Below are 14,273 nucleotides of genomic sequence, written 5' to 3'. Positions count from 1 at the left end.
TGGGTGGGCCACATCTAATTAGTTGAATGCCGTAAGAGCAGAACCTGGGGTTTCCAGGGAAGAAGAAATTCTGCCTCAGGATTGCAGAGTTAATTCCTATTGAGTTTCTGACTTGCCGGCCTGCCTTAGAAATTTCAGACTTGGTGTCCCCAAAATTGTGTGAACTAATCCCTTAATATAAATATCTTTACATGAATAGATATCTCATCTCTGTCTCTGTCTCTGTGTCTCTGTCTCTGTCTGTCTTTGTGTCTCTGAACTTTGAATGCATGAATCATCACCTTTAGTGAGAAGACTTGCAAACAGGTTCTTAGAGATACTGGCAAAAATTTCACCAGACTTGGCCACAGCATGGGCCTGAATCTGCCTCCAATTAGAATCTTAGTAGTTCTCAATGCTCCGGATAAGAGGATGTTGATTCCCTCGAGCAAGAGTGAGGAAGGTGCCAGTAGGAGCTGAGAGGAGGGAAACCTAGTGTTTAATAGTCACCTCTACTTATCATCTATCTATCCATTCATCCCACTGAAATGAAAATGTCTTATTTAAAAATTTTATATTAAAAGTAATCAAATTAAGAGCCTTAGCAGGCCCAGGGGGCCCACAGCCAGGCTACTGAATGGTAAAGCCCTGTTCTAAGGAGCAATTCAGAATTTCAAAAACTCCATTTTGCCACAGTTCTCATTTCCCTCAAATTGTTAATCAGACCCATTAAACAAAAGCCAAGTTGCTCTTCAGGGATTTTTTTTCAGTCTTTTAAAAATCTTTTTCCCATCCCAAAGCTGTTCCATATGTGTAGAAAGGAGCTATCAGCTTGAGTTCACATTCCTGCAATCACGTTCCTGGGGGGGACAGACCACAGGACAGAAAACCATATCTTTATGGTTGTTTTCCTTGGAAGCCAAATGAAAGTTTTCAGGAAACTCAATTCAACAAACACGTATCAGTTGAAGGTGAAGTTGTGAAATGAGCCTATTTTGTACTTGGCTGCTTTTGGGGGGAACCTCTGTCATCTTCATCTAATCTCTTACCCTCAGGTTCTCCCTCTCTGTCCCCAACTTCCCTCTGTGGCCCTTTGTGCCCTCAGCTTGCCTGTATTCAGCCCCTCCCTGCCCTCCAGTGTCTGGACAACACCTGGCTGAGCATGGGAATTTCCTCTCTGAACTATCAACTTTTCTTTGGCTTCTGTCCTAAGGCCATTGGTTCTCATCTTCAAGTGTGTAACAAGAGTGACTTAATGTACCCTTGCTGATGTGCTTGCTTGCTCTCACCTAAGTCAGGGAGTTACCTAGCCCCACCAAAAGGCCTTCTTTCTTACCAACTGATGAGGATCGGAGCAGTCACTTCTCAAATGCCACTCCTCTGATGGTGTGTAGGAGCTATTCACACATGCTCATGAAAACTAGTAGTTAAATACTTAAGAATTTTCTTATCTGGTTATACTAAACTGTTAGCAGTTTGAAATTGGCCAGAGCAGGAGTATTTGCCCCATTGGAAACTGGTAACTGCTGTAAATCAGATTTTTTTTCTCCTTCAGAGAGCCAGCTTATCAACATGTCATTGTGCCTATCCCTCCTCACTTGCTATAAGGTATCCAAGTGATGTGTCACCAAAAAAATCTCTGTAGCCACAGGGTATGGGGTGTGGAAGCTGAAAGTTGGAGTAGAGGAACTTCTCACCTTTTCTGTAGACAAGAAGCCCTTTTATCATTTTTCCCTTGTGTCCTCATTAAATTTTGTGATGCTTTTGATTACCCTATTTTATGATTATGATCTGCCATTTATTTCTTGTTTGAATAACACCTTAATTGTTTTCTTCTGGGTCTTGATTGGAATCTCCTTTGGCAAAGGTGATATCTTATAATAAGAGAAATATTTCAAGAGCAACAGAGTACGATTAAAATTATCATATGCTGAGGAATCATGGAACACAAAGGAGGATATGTTTTGGTTTGTTGAATGTTAACTGAAGCTGAAGGATACGACTTAAAGGTCAAAGTGAGCCTGGGACTTATTGACTGAGCATCAAAGGAGAGCATCTTGGAGACTGAGAAAGGCCCAGGCCACTTCTAATTTTTAGATTTCTAGAAAAAAAAAAAAGGACAAATGCCTTCATGTAGGCAGACCCCTTCAAAAGGATGAGAGGTTGAGTTCTGGAGGACCAGATGCTCCTTTTTCTGGAACCCACCATGGTTGGAACATGGAAACAATGGCTTTTTAAATAGCATAACTGTCTGCTTGCCTCTTCCCTAGACCTTAGGCAAACTGATAATGACATCTGTATATTGTGTCTGTAATCCCAACCCCTGGTATAATGCTAGGTACCCAATGGGTGCCTCCATAAGTAATGGTTTAAAGTAAGGTCCAAATGAGAGTAAAGGGCAGAGATATCATGTTAGTACTAATTAGGTCTACATTCTCCAGCCAGTGGTTCCCAAGCTTTGATTTTATAGGTGGATCCAATTTTTGAATAATTTTGAGGAAACAGGATAGCCAGACTTCTTATTTTGTCAAGTAATGCCATTAAAAACGAGTTGACAGCTACTATCTCCTAGACTAGTAATTTATTAAGAAGAAAAATATTTTGACATGAAAAATGAGGAACAATGGACAGTTCTTCCCAAGAAAGGAGATGGTAACTTTCTACTGATAATATATATTGATATATTGATATTTATTTATATGGTATATATGCTTATATCTTTCCTGGATATTGGAGAACTTGAGTCCTGAGGACTTAGAGTCCAAAGAAAGTCTTTAGATAAGCCCTACTTCTTATTAAAACAGCAAAGACAAAATAAGGTAACAATCATAGGGACCACTCATTGATTATCTGCCTATTAAGTAGATACAGGTTATTCATGTATTCATTCGGCCTATGAAACAATGAATATGGAAGCCATTCAATGGGGTAAATGCCTGAAACAGGATATCCTTGAACAGCCGCAAGTCAGGACTGGTCTGGTTTTGGGTTCTGAGGGCACTGGGAGATGGGAGGGATGTCCTATTACCCACTTTGGGTTGACAAAGACAAAATGATTCTGGGTAGTCCCAAATTCAAGAATTTTCCAGGGTCCTTAGGATCAAGCATGATATAGTTGGAATGGCAAACCTAGGGACACTCTGGGGGATTTTGGGGTCTTTATCCCATTATCCCTAAATGTGAGAGTTTAACTGGCATACTGGTAATGTCTACAAACTTGATGTAGACCTAATTCTAGGGATTTGGCTGAATCTTAGGAATAATGTGAATATATAGATTAGCTGTTTGTTTTACTAAAGAGGAATCTGTTCCTACGTTTGAAAACATACTTTGGGTTTCTTTGTCTGGAATCTTCACTTCTCAAACATTATCAACAGACTTTTATTGAGTCAGCTACTCTGTGTAAAGATAGTGGTAGGTGCTACAGGTGATCCACAAAAGTTTAAGGTATCTTCCTTGCAACCCTTTTGGCCATTGAAGCCTTCAGTCTAGTGGGGGAACTAGGATAGGTAGATGTTATATTAAAGTTCAAGCCAAATAAACTGAAAATCTCAACCAGCAAATTAGTATGTAAAAATGGCAAGTTAAGAAGAGTATAAGCCAGAAGATCTAACATTCATAGGAAGTAGAGAGATTTCTGGCTGGAATGTTTAGGAAGGTTTTAAGGAGGAGGAGGGCATTGGGATTTGAATGTTGGAAAGAATTTCAGAGGTAGGGGATGCATCCCAAGTAGGAACTGTGTAAGGTGGGAGAGAGGGGCATAAGGGATAGAAATTAAAACAGTTTGGTTCTGGCAGAGGCTAAGGGAGCAGTGGGAGATTTGGTTGGGATGGACATCCATGGGTTGCTGGTATAGAATGTTGGTCAAAGGAAAATGGGTTAAATTTCTGAAGAAATGAGAACCATCAAATATTACTTGTTTCCTTTTTTAGAACAAAATGGCAATGTGATAAATGGGAGGGATCCCAGTTTGTATAGTCTGGCTTCCTAATGAGACGGTGCCCATTTCCTTTGGATTGGAGGATATGCACGTGGACCATCAGGTCCAGCCACTGAGAATGGGGTGGATTAGCTTGAATTCTTTGGGCACTGAGTTCATGCTTGCTGGAGTTTGGGGGCTGGGTGTAATTTCCTTTAGAGAGAGCATAGCTTTGAGCCTCCTCCACTCAACTTGTTTATAAAAATCCTGGAGAATGATTTTCCAGACCATGGGTGGAGGAAGCCAGTATGTTTAGTAGTGATCCTATAAACAAATGAAGATGCTTTTTTGCAATAGGAGCAGACAGAGAACTTATTTTTGTGATTTGAGGAAACTGCTAATTTCTGGGATGGCTGAGGCAGAAACGGTTGATTTCTTCCTGTGCTGATTTTTTTTCTCCCAGGGAGAAAATTACTTATCTTTACGGGCAACACTTAAAATCTTCTCATTTCAAACTCAATGTGAGTGTCTAGAAATTGACACAGCGTGGCTGTGTGATTTTCCTGGGAGTTCAGCTCCATTCCCCCTGAGTGAAGAGAGGGGAGAGAGGAAAAAGAAATGATAGCCTTTGTTTCTCCAGAGGGTGTGTCGTGATTTCATATCAGAATTGCATCTTGCAGATATCGTTGTGATATTGAATCTTCAGTTTCTCATTAATCTGACCAGTCTGAAGAACTATAGACTGTATCAATTAGTCTATATAACAAGCTCATATATCCTAAAAATTACTATTTTTTCTTCTGTTATTTTTTAGAACAACAACTGGCGCATACTGTTTGGAAATTAGAATGAGTTAAAGTAGAGAGTGTGGCCCAAAGTAGGGTGACGCCCAATAGCTAATCTTTTACTGAGACAGTAATGTTGGGATCCTGGCCAGAGGACAAATCTTCCATGCTGTCCTGTCAGGCAGTGGTGAGTATTATGGGACAAGTGGTTCCCGGCAGGGTTGACTTTGTATACAGATGGACAGAAGATTGTGCCACGCAGGCATCTCTACCTGGTACCTGAAATTCATCATGCCCAGAAAATAGGGATTTAAATGATAATGTCTGATCTGGAACACTTGACACATCATTGACCTAGCAGAGTATAAGAGAAACCCAAGAATGGGTGGAGGAAGAAGACCTAAAGACAGAATAGCTGAGGGGCCTGTGCAACCCGCCCCTGAGCAGTGTAGACATTAGAGGATGGACAGGGTCAGAGGAGAGGGCTGTGGGCCACCAGGCACTCCTGTGAAAATTCCCATGCAATTCTGCCCCTTGCAGAAAATGCCCCTGATCTACAGTCCCTCTCGAATTATTTTTCTTCAATAGTGATTAAACTGGTTATCCAGATTTGCTGTCAGATACCTAGGAGTAAGGGTGGTAGGATAGGAGGTGGGTTCTGAAACAAGGAAGAAAAATCTGAGAGAACTTTTGGAATAATCCATCATTCTAGGCAATACACATTTAGGCTTTTTCTGTAAGATGCCAGGTTTGTGATCTAGTTTTAGTCCCTTTTCATCTACCTATCTAACAGTGTGCCAGGCCCAATGTGGCTGTCACAAAACACAGATTTCTAAAATGTTCCAGCAAGAATTGTTAGTGATCATTTGGTCTAGAGGCTTTTGAACTTTTTTTTTTTTTTTTTAAAGCGGTGTAATCTTTTCTTCAAAAGAAACTAAACCAAGAAGTCCAACATAAGAACATTTTAAAAAGGAGCAGTGCTGGTTAACCCCAGGGGCTCTTCTGAGGGGGCTGAGCAGAGAGGTGAGATGATTTTCCCAAAGTCGTAGAAGTTGGGAGTGATTCAGCAGCCCCCAGTCTTGGTCTCTGAGAATCCAGTTCCCCATCCACTGCGCCATGTGGCATGAAATAAACTGACAGTCCACAGAGCTGAGTTGGAGATCTGTTGGTGGGAAGGGATGGTTTGGTGCTGCATGTGGTTTGTTTGTTTGTTTGTTTTAATCTTCAGAGGAGGGCAAGATGAAACCTGGGATGATGAGGTTTCTTGCATATTTGACTCCGGAGACATTGGAGAGAGAAAGAGTAACGCTGTACCAGAAGGAAATTCTGCTTAAGTCCATTTATGGGATGGTGATTCCCTCTTTTGTTGCTTTGTAGTCACATCTTTTATTTCTTTAATTTATAGTACATATGAAAGTGTGTACAACGTCTGTGTATAGTTTAAGAATAAAAATATGAATACCTATGGGTCTCCCCCTCCACTTTAGAATATTTCTAAACTATCAAATCTCCCTGCTCCTCTTGAATCCCCACCCTGCTTCCCCTAACCACCAGTGTAAATTTTGCATATTTTCTCACTTTTCAGTATAGTTTTACTACCATATTTGCATTTCTAATCAGTATACTGTTTAGTTTTGTCTGCCTTTAGCTTCATAGATACAGAGTCATTTCTTGTCTTCTGCTCAGCATCATGCTCTAGAACATTTATATCATTGCAGAAAGTTCCGTTGGACTGTACATCTCTAGATATTTATCCAAGGTGTCAAGTGGAGATTCATCCATGATGTTAGTCACTAGTATTCCTCACTGTATAATGTTCTACTGCCTGAATAACCACCATGTATTTATTCATTTTATAGTTGCTGGATATTTGTATATTTCTAGTTTTTTTTCTCCCCCAAAATGTTTATATGAATGTTGTACCTGTCTCCTAGTGCTAGAGCTTCTCTAAGAAGAAGCTCCTTCTACCCAGGAGTAGATGTGCTAGGTGACGGATGGAAATAAGTTCAATTTTTACCAAGTAGTAACCTAATAACTTCTCTCCTTCCTTCCATCTTTCCACTCTCCCTTCCTTCTTTCTCTCGACGTTTCTTTCCTTCCTACCTTCCCTCCCTCATCTCTTCCTTTTCCCCTTCTCTCTCCTTCCCTTTTATTTCTTTCCTTATCATTGGACATCTGTTTAAAATGGATTAAATATAATTTTTTGCTCATGAAACACTATCATCATTGGACTATGCAGGATCCTCTCTGTTATTCATCTATCTACCTGTTAAAGAACATTACCATCCAACCAAGATGTAGATATTCACTGATTACTTATTAATTATTCATATCATCTTATCCTACCCTGCTTTTTTGCCTCCCATGCAGAGGTAACCACTACCTTGAATTTTATATTATAATTTTTTTTTGCTTTTCTAAGAAAAGTTATCTTTGCATACATATATGCTGCGATATTTACCAATTGGTGTAGCGAATTACCTCACAATGCCAGTATCTTAAAAAATAGCTATCATTATCTTCTAGTTACTGTGGGCCAGGAATTCAGAGAGGGTGAGGGCACAGCAGGGGTGGTTTGTCTCTGCTCCATGATGTCTGAAGTCTCAGCTAGAAGACCCAAAACCTGGGGGCTGGAATCATCTGAAGGCTTGATAGAGGGTGGAGTATCTGCTTTGATGGTGGGTTACTCACGTGGCTGGCAAGGTGAGGCTCTTTGCTTCCTCTCCATGTGGTCTGTGTGTATATGGGCTTTCCCACAGGACTGCTGAGTGCCCTCCATGACAGGGCAGCTTGCTTTAGTGAGGGTTTCAGCCACAGTTTCTTCTGGCCTAGATGCCATCTCAAGGAGTGACATGATGAAAATCATAACATTTTTCCATTTTCTTGTTCAAAATAGATAAAGGTCTTGAATATGTGGGAGAATAAGCTATTCAGGTGAATTAATCATTTCTGGATTACCAGATGCAATCTAGAAAAGGGCACAGGAGTCAATGAAGACATTGGTTGCAAAAGATCCAGCAAATTCTGGTCATCATTTAGGCGTGTTGGAAACAGAACAGCATTGTGTTACCATTATGGGAGAGAAAGATGGATTCACCCCCTGACAAACTTTGTTCTGTGTTTGAACACAGGCACTGTGCCACAAGAAAAGAAAAGATGCTGCCAGAAAAGAAGGCTATAGGTAAATAAATAAAATTGAAGCATGAAGGTGGGAGGTAAAGAGATGGAAGGGGTCAGGGAGAGGCAGGGGCTGTATTTATGAGAACAGGTGAGAAGGCCAGTATTGTTCAGCCTATAAAAGTAAAGGCTAAGAGTTCACAAGTTCTGAATTTCTAAAGAAATATTCTTTGAAAGGCAAACTTAACATAATATAAAGAAGTCCTACTTCATATAGGGTAATGTACTTTTGTTTCTCATTACTCGAGAATTAAGGGAAGCTCTGTAAATACAAATTTACAATGGTTATATGTTTATGGTTAATAGAGTTGGCTGTGGAGGGAACAGATTTTTAATTTTTTTTTTAAGTTAGGATCTGACTTTTTGAGACCACACAAAAAGCATACTGTATTCTTCCATAAAATGCTTCTTGGGATCTCTGTCACAGCTATTATCCTGATCCAGAAGAGCAGCTCTTTCGTCTTTACAGAAGAATTTGCACATGTCTTAAGCATCTTCTGGTCTTCCAAGATTGGTTATATTGGAGAATCTACAGATGATGCTAGCATTTGGGGTAGTGATAAGAGCTGGTGCTATGACAGCCATTGGTAGCTCATACCTTTTTGCTAAAAATGGAATGAGGGGGGCCAGCCCCTAGAGGTTGGCAGAGATCACAGAGAAGACTGTGGGCTCATAATTACTGCTGATATCCAGTGACATTGGCCACCAAGTTTGAACTCTGTGCAGATGGAATCAACATTAAGACATAGAGTAAGAATTAAAAAAAAAAAAAAAAAGCATCCTATTAATATAATCCCCTCTTGGACAACCATCATTTCCATAAAGAGACCAATATAACAGTGGATAAGAATGAGATTTTCTTATGTATTTAACATGCACCATCCAGAAAATCCAAGGACTGTTTTGTCTTGGGTTTTCAACTCCCATCTCTAAAAATAATATATAAAATAGGGGCACCTGGGTGGCTCAGTCGGTTAAGCATCCGACTTCATCTCAGGTCATGATCTCCCAGTTTGTGGGTTCGAGCACCGTGTCAGACTGTGCTGACAGCTCAGAGCTAGGAGCCTGCTTCAGATTCTGTGTCTCCCTCTCTCTCTGCCCCTCCCCCACTCATGCTCTGTCTCTCTCTCTCTTTCTCTTTCTCTAAAATAAACATTAAAAACAGATATAACATTTAACCATCTGATTCAAGGAATCAATTGGAATTGGTGCATTCCAATACAATAGGCACCTTTCCCTATATCACTTTATAAATAATAGAAACATCTGAATGTTAATGCCCCAGGACCATAGGAATACAGATGAGTTGATGTTTAAATGGAGTCTTCAAGCCTTAAGAGGGCAGGCACTGTGTCTGTCTAGTTCATCATCATGTATCTATTTTAGTGGCTGGCAGATAATAGATGCACACAACAGTTGGATTAATCAATAAGTAATGCAAGAATGGTTTGGGGTTTTCTTTTCATTTATAGTTATATGTATGAAGTAGAGCTATTGGGCTTTTATATCTTAATTTGTCAACACCCATTTAGTGGTTATTTAACTCTGAGATATTGTTCAGCCTGGTTTTGTTTGTTCTTTAAAAAAAATCAACTAGGTAATTTTGGTGGAAATGAGCATCTGGAGAGATGGAATTGGACTCTTAATTGGAGGCTCTAAGAACATTCATGCTTGAATTCTTCTGGGGTGAGAGAGTATCACCCTCCAGATCTTAAGAGTTCTTAAAAGGGAGGTGTAGTATTTCAGAAACAACCCTTTCAAGCCTTAATGCCTTTCATCAAAGGCTTTTAAAGCACTTTGCCTTTAACCGGGTCCATGTCTACCTCCTGCCTAGCTTACGCACATGCCTCCCTTTGAGGTCAGTAGAGGCTAATAGTGCTGAGAAAACAAGTCAATGTATGCAGTGGAGGTTACAACCTAGCCATATTTCGTTCTTGCATATGAGTGGGCATCAGAGACTTCAGATAATTCAGTGTAGGCCAATATGAAATCAAGCATGAAGTCCAAAGAAAATCAGCTGCCAGATGAAAGGAATTCAGATCTCACAAATTAGAGCCTTCTCTGAATGGAATAGTTTGCCATGGGAGGTAGTAAGGTCCTTGTCATTGGAGATATTGGCAGTGCTGTGGTGGTGGGCATGAGCAGACCTACACTCAAGATGGAGGAACCAGCTTCATGGACAGTAAGAACCCCCAGCCCTCCATATCTATGAGTTTTTTAAGTCGCCCTCTCCTTCCTGGAACAAGCCCTCATAAATCCTCAGTTTACTTGGATGCTCACCCACCCACATTTCCCCAATATTACTCAAGTTTAGTGAGAAAGAGGCAAATGACTCCACCCTTTATAAAAGTCTAGTTGGAATCACAAATGAATTTTAAAAAGAGCTTTCAGGATAGGTTTTGGACTAGAGCACATTTATCACTGTTATTCCAAGTGAGGACCCCGGGCCCTGAAGGAATCTGAATCACCAATGATTTGGTTGGGTTTCCTATTCTATGCTTGTCAAGGCAGGACATAGCACTAGTAGATTTTATCATGGTTAATCAAGTCATCAGTTGTCAGTGTTGACTTTTCTTGGGGATCTGTGCCTGAATGTGTTTGCTTAGTCTAGTGAGTGGCTCTCAAACTTTAGTGTGCATCAGAATTACCCCGAGGGCTTGTTTAATGGCAGATTTCTGGGCCCCACCCTCTGATTTTCTGATTCAGTAGGTCTGGGTTGTGGCCAGAAAATTTGCCTTTTTAGCAACTTTCCAGATGTATTAGTTTTCTAATGCTGCTGTAACAAATTATTAGAAATATAGCTGCTTAAAACAACATAACTTTATTATTCCATAGTTCTGTAGGACAGAAGTCCAAAGTGAGTCTCACTGGGCTAAAATCAAGGTGTTGGCAGGGTTGTGTGGAGGCCCTAAGGGAAAATCTGTTCCCTTGCATTTTCCAGCTTCTAGAGGCTCCTTGCATTCCTTCACCTGTGGCTGTCTTCCATCTTCAAAGCCAGCAAGGACTGGTTGAGTCGCACTGCTCTCTGTCTGGTTTTTAACTCTTCTGCTTCCCTCTTCCTCATTTAATGATCCTTGGATTACATTGGGCTCACATGGATAATTTTTTGTTTTAAAGTGAGCTGATTAGCAGCCTTAACTTCACCTGAAATTTAATTATTCTTTGCCATGAAACAAATATTTGCAAGGATTAGGATGTGGATCTTTGGGGGGACCATGATTCTTTCTACACCGTGCCAGGTGATCGATGCTGCAGGCCTGGGGACCACACTTTGAGAACCTTTGGTTTAGTGACTTGAGACACTAATTAGAGGGTGCATAGTTATGAGGAAGATTGCTTGTCAGTAAAATTGGGCAGGAAAATGCATGTCTTATGGAAAATTAGCATTTTGTGTGGTTTAAGTTTTTATCAAACTTTTATGTAAAGTACAACTTTGTGAAATGTTAATCCCAAGACTCTTGTGGACCTCCAGACAGAAGGATCAAACAAAGGCCTATGTCCCATGACTCCAGCACTCTTCCCTGCCCCTATTAGTCTAATTTACCCCTTGTATCTGTATTGTCTTTGCTGCTGTCATGATTATTACCTGTCACATTGTTCTCTTACCTATTGAGATCCTGCTCCTTTTTTAATACTCAGTTTGGAGCCTCCCTCTGTCATGATGTGTTCCCCAACTGCTCTAGCTAAACGTTATCTTGCTAGTTTACTAGGTGCTCTCATACATGAAATAATTTGTTCCCATAACAGTGCTGTGAGGTGGGTAGTATCTCCATTTCACAGATGGAAAGAATAGGCAACCGCACATTTTAGTGAACTGCTGAGGTTCATCCAGCACTTGCAAGTCTGGGGACTCAGTCTCTGCAATAGATGGAATGTTCATGTCTCTCAAAATTCATATGTAGGAACCCAACCCCCAGCATGGTGGTATTTGGAGGTGATTAGGTCATGAGGGTGGAGCCCTCATGAATGGGCTCAGTGTCCTTATGTAAGACACCCTAGAGAGCTCCCTGGCCCCTCCCACCGTGTGAGGACACTGCAAGAAGACAGCCATCTGTGAATCAGGAACTCTTTACTGGACACCAAATATGCTGGATCCTTGACCTTGGACTTCTAGTTTTGTTTTTTTTTTAATTTTTTTTTCAACGTTTATTTATTTTTGGGACAGAGAGAGACAGAGCATGAACAGGGGAGGGGCAGAGAGAGAGGGAGACACAGAATCGGAAACAGGCTCCAGGCCCTGAGCCATCAGCCCAGAGCCCGACGCGGGGCTCGAACTCACGGACCGCGAGATCGTGACCTGGCTGAAGTCGGACGCTTAACCGACTGCGCCACCCAGGCGCCCCTCTAGTTTTTAGAACTGTAAGGAATAAATGTTTGTTGTGAACTACCAATATATGGTATTTCTATTATAGCAGTCTGAACAGACTAAGACAGTCTCTGGGGCTGTGATTCCAAACCTGAGCTTGTCTGGCATTGTGCAGAAGGATGGGCATTTTTCAGGAAACTCACAGCTAGTGAATTCCAGGTTGACTGACCATGTCTCAGCCTTAGGTAAGCTCCTGAGGCCAGGACTTCCTCTGTAAGCTCCTTTCCAGTCTGTCTATGTTCAAGGAAAATTCTCTCTTGTTATGCTGCTCTTTATTGGGTTGCATTTTTTTTAACTCTTGTAAATGGAGATAGAGTTCCTCGCTTATGAATTTAACTTATCAAATCCTAATGCTGTCATTATAATTATTATGTGCAATTGAGATGAGCTGCTGTTGTTCATAGCTTTATTCCTGGAATTTCAAAGAAAGAGACTATTGGAGTGATGGGAATCTCAGATTTGGAACAAGGTTTGTTAAAACCAAACATTAACAGCCGTGTGTTTTCTGCAGTCTGTAAACTCTGTGTTCCACAACATAAATGATCATTATTTTTTTCTTTCACTTAAAAAATAATCTTGATCATTAGACCCATGATTCAGATCTGGGTGAAAGGTGATATGATTAGACTTGCTCTATGGGAAAGGAGAGGGAAGAGGAGGGCCAAGCACCTATAAAACATTATAACCTTAGGGTAGTAATTTTGTAAAACAAGCATATGAGTAGATGGTGATTCAGCACCAGTCTTCCCCCTGCCTCCCCCCCCTTCCCCGAAATTATATATTTTATTCTTGGGTGGGTGAGTGGGAAGGAAAAAATGGTGGATGGACATGGGATTAAAACGTAGACCTAATGATTCCCTTTGTTTTTTCCCATCTCTGCTCTTGCCTAGAAATTCCCTGATTCCTCTGCCTTCATTTCCTTGAGGATACGGATGAATAGCTTGGGACTGATGTTTACCTGCTATTTGGGAAAGCTTGTTGGGTCAGTTCCCCTGAGTGGTCATGAGACAGTGCCCAGCTTAGCAGGTGTGTCCCTGAAGTACATTTGTCATCAGAAAGGGAATTCCTCTTTGTTGCAAATGAAATGTGATTGCTTGTCAGGTGAGTAAGTACCCACGAGTCCTGGGTCCCTGCCAAGCTTGTTCAGGTTTGGCTGTTGGAGATATTCTGGGATGTAAGGAAACATTCCCTTGTAAACCCAGGGAGTATAATTCACTGTAATGTGACTAAAACTGTGACACAAGATTCATCTGCTTCACATTCCTAGGTTGTGCCTTGAGCATTCAGAAGAAATGTTACATTAATTGGCTAAAATATCAGAATGCAACAGTTCTTAATGTACTCCACCATGTCCTGAAGCACTGTCAGAATCTGAAATTGACTGGGTGAATTTCCTCTTTAGTGACAGCTATAAGTATCTGCAAAATGGACTTCTAAATTTTCAGTGGTTGCCAAATCAAGATACTTCTGTAAGAAGAGACCCAGGTTCAAGATTAATGGGTAAAAATGACTTTGATGGTGATGATAAAGAAATAATAGTAATTAACATTTGTGGAATGTTATTTCATGTATTACTGCACTTAGTTCTCAGAACAACCCAATGAAGAAGGTGCTATAATAATCCTCATTTTACTGGTGAGGAAGTTGGAGCTTAGAAAGCTTAATAAACTTGTCCAAGGTGACACAGCTAGTGAATTCCAGAAATGAGATTCAAACCAGTCATTCTGACTCTAGAAACTATTTTATTTACTGTCTCCTTATATTTCCAGGTTTAGTTTATATTTCTTTCCTCTTTCTCCCCTCCCTCCCTCTTTTGCTTCTTCCCTCTCTGCAGACTTCATTCTTTTCCATTTGTTCATTTTCTTTATATTTTTTAAATCTCCAAACATTGAATAAGTACATGCTCTGTGCTGGGCATGATGTTAAGAGGCAGGAATTCAAAGATGAGCAAGACTCAGATCATACTCGCAAGAAACTTGCAGGTACCTTTGCTTCTTTACTGCCACTTTCCCTTCCTCCTCCTTCTCCATCCCCCTCTGCTTCATCT

General features: G+C 40.7%; 1 long non-coding RNA gene across 9 annotated transcripts in view; it reads left to right on the top strand.

Moving 5' to 3' along the window:
* Positions 1–14,273, top strand: part of LOC123577635 — a 133,949-nt gene that overhangs the window by 68,422 nt on the left and 51,254 nt on the right. For 4 of the 9 annotated variants that reach the window (XR_006701991.1, XR_006701982.1, XR_006701997.1 and 1 more), the window contains 2 exons: positions 13,117–13,327; positions 13,494–13,930. This is a non-coding gene — a long non-coding RNA (uncharacterized LOC123577635). Of the gene's footprint in view, positions 1–12,272; positions 12,412–13,116; positions 13,328–13,493; positions 14,209–14,273 lie in introns of those variants that run through there. The other 5 variants (XR_006701986.1, XR_006701987.1, XR_006701989.1 and 2 more) reach the window with 4 other exon arrangements.

This window comes from Leopardus geoffroyi, chromosome A1, assembly GCF_018350155.1.
Source record: "Leopardus geoffroyi isolate Oge1 chromosome A1, O.geoffroyi_Oge1_pat1.0, whole genome shotgun sequence".
NCBI classification, from domain to species: Eukaryota; Metazoa; Chordata; class Mammalia; order Carnivora; family Felidae; genus Leopardus; species Leopardus geoffroyi.
Note: the sequence above shows the minus strand (reverse complement) of the source record. Positions and strands in the feature narration are given on the sequence as shown.